Here is a 2,423-nt window from a genome sequence, read left to right as displayed (position 1 = left end):
ATTTGCTCAGCATACAGGTTGAATAAGTATGGTGAAAGAATACAACCTTGTCGCACACCTTTTTGAATTTTAAACCATTCAGTGTTTCCCATATTCTGTTCAAACAACTGCTTCTTGGTCCACGTACAAAGTCCTCATGAGAACAATTAAGTACTTACTCATTACTGCATGTAAAATGCCAACAGTGAGTGTTATTCACTGGCCCCCCAAATTAAGAGGTCTGGCACTGAACCCCACCTCTGGGGTGATTGTCATCATCCTCATACATGTCTCCATTGTAATGGCACCATCTTTCCTGTTTAGGATCAAAGTCCACCAGTTCTACCTGATCCATGTCCTCAGTGTCTTATACTTCCTTCCTCTAAGGTAGGAGTTTTTCCAGCAAAGAGTTTATCAGGAGAGAGAAAACCATTCTCAGGAAAGTTTACCTTAAATTCGGTGATTAAGCACCCCTTTTCATATGGTCTACTATAAATTGTCATACCTTCATTTAGCACACATTTGATATCTTCATGCTTGCCAATCTGACCTGGATGAGAGGTGATGACTATGGTTTGGTTGTCAAGAGTGGATATTGGCTTTTGGAAGCCACACAATGCTTCAACCAGCTATATGTCCATACACATGAAAAGGTCTTCGCCCATCTAGAATAAACAGCATGGTCCTTTCTGATCTAAAACAATGATTATATCACCTGGCTCCAGTCCTGGCTCTTGGTCTCCTTCACCATGGAATGTTACCTTCTGGCCATCTTTCATGCCTTTGTCAATATGAACTTCTAGAATCTTCTTCCCATTGCAATTTTAACATCTATCTTTAGGGCCATCGCCCTGGCACTCCATGCACACAGACTGAATTTGCTGGACCATTTCAAATCCTATCTGATGAATTCGTATTTGCATCCCAGTTCCTCATCAGTTAGGACAGCACTCTACTGCTCCTTTCTTACCACCTCGGCCTTTACATTTGTCACTAATCACATTCTCTTGCAGAGTCAGTTTTCTTGTTGCATCATTACATAAATCCTCTAATGTTCTGAGAGTTGATGCACAATGTTTTCCCCTCTCCTTTTTCTCTGCATCCTTCCACCACCTCCAAAAAGCATATCAAAGATGTCCATGGGGGAACCAAAACCACCACCTGCTGCACCCTCTTTGATGGCCTGATCTCCTTCTTTGTCATATAATTATCTTTTCTTTGCATCAGAGAACACTTCATAGGCTTGAGAAATCTGTTTAAACTTCTTGCCTTCATTAGGATTCTTATCAGGATGGTACTTCAAAGCCAGTTTCCTGTAAGCTTTTTTCAACTCTTTCTGGGTGGCATTGGGTTTGACCCCCAAAACATCATAGCAACTGGTTTCTTTCACCATTTTCTATAGCCATTGAGTGGGCTGAGGCCAGTGTGGGGAAGTGGGAAGGAGAGCATCACTTGTGCGCAGTTCCAGCAGCTGCCGCTCCTCTGTCTCTCATGAAATGTTCTGGAAAGTCTGAATTTTACCTTTTAAAAATGCTTATTTTTATAAGAGTTTCAAAATTAAATAAAGTAATGAGTTAAATGAGTCGAAACAATATGGTTCCGTTGGACAGACAAGATGGCGGAGAAGGTGGAAGTGCAGTAAGGAGCTCTGTCAGCAACAACACAGAATACAGGACCAAGCAGGCTCAGGGGGTGGTCCCAGAACTCTGAACCATACATAAAGGAATATTTAGAAGGTTGGAAGGATTACAGCTAGGAGAATTTGTAGCAGAAGCAAGAGATCCATTGCTTTATAATTCAAGATGCTCAGCTGCTTCAGGAGCTGCCATCTTGGATGAGACCAAGTGGGAGAAAGATCAGAGCAGTCATAGATGTCTGACAGAACCGGGAGATAAAGGTGTGGACATTCTTTTATTTTGGTATCTGTTCATTGATCCCTTGCTGTCAGCATACCTCCATTCTGGTGACTATAAGGGTGTCTGAGCTAGTGGGCACCCCAGCTCTACCCTTGGAGGGTTCTACTTTGCATGCGCACATATCTCCTTGAAATTTAAAGAGACAGTTTCCACTTAAAACCAAACAGCCACAGCCAGCCCTGAACTGTTTATAACTAGAAAAAAAGGCCTGAATGGGGAGTGTGGAGCAGGACAAGCAGACAAAAAAGGAAATATGCCAAAAATTAAATCTAAGTTACATCACAACGACCAACAATGGCATCTTGAAATTTCTCAAGAATAAGAGTGAAAAGGGAAGCCCATTTCCTGATCACATCTACCTGGAGCAATCAGAAAGCATAAAAAAAAATACCAAAATACACACCCATCTAAGTATTAAGGCCACAGATAACTCCTGAATATGCCCCCAAAACAGAAGCAGATGACCATATCTGCACATGTCCAGAAACGAGATAAAGTGACTGAGGCAAATGAGCTGGAAGTAGACCT

The 2,423-nt window shown here is 41.9% G+C and overlaps 1 pseudogene; it reads right to left on the bottom strand.

Moving 5' to 3' along the window:
- Nucleotides 1–211: 211 nt before the first annotated feature.
- On the bottom strand, nucleotides 212–1,372 carry LOC102832531 (annotated as a pseudogene).
- Between the last annotated feature and the right edge of the window lie 1,051 nt (nucleotides 1,373–2,423).

The sequence above is a fragment of the Chrysochloris asiatica genome, unplaced genomic scaffold (assembly GCF_000296735.1).
Source record: "Chrysochloris asiatica unplaced genomic scaffold, ChrAsi1.0 scaffold00001, whole genome shotgun sequence".
In the NCBI taxonomy this organism is placed as follows: domain Eukaryota; kingdom Metazoa; phylum Chordata; class Mammalia; order Afrosoricida; family Chrysochloridae; genus Chrysochloris; species Chrysochloris asiatica.
Note: the sequence above shows the minus strand (reverse complement) of the source record. Positions and strands in the feature narration are given on the sequence as shown.